The following is a 265-nucleotide window of genomic DNA, read 5'->3' as shown; positions in this document are numbered from 1 at the left end:
CAGAGTTACCCAATCGAACCCATTTGTATTGACACTAATCTAGTGCAGTTATGAATCGAACACAAGTGGCAGATGCACCAACAGAGGATAACCTCAATCGAACACGCTAAAACTGAGAGAAGGCGCACTCAGTGCACACTAGTGCGCACTAGTGCATCTAATCGAATTCGCCATATGTGTCATTGTCCAGTAATTCGTTTAATACGACAAATATTTTTTCTGCCATCGTAACCTCTTTGCACTGAAATACACCGTCAAAAGTCCT

This window comes from Trachymyrmex cornetzi, unplaced genomic scaffold, assembly GCF_001594075.2.
Source record: "Trachymyrmex cornetzi isolate Tcor2-1 unplaced genomic scaffold, Tcor1.1 scaffold958, whole genome shotgun sequence".
Taxonomy (NCBI): domain Eukaryota; kingdom Metazoa; phylum Arthropoda; class Insecta; order Hymenoptera; family Formicidae; genus Trachymyrmex; species Trachymyrmex cornetzi.
This window is presented reverse-complemented; position numbering follows the sequence as displayed.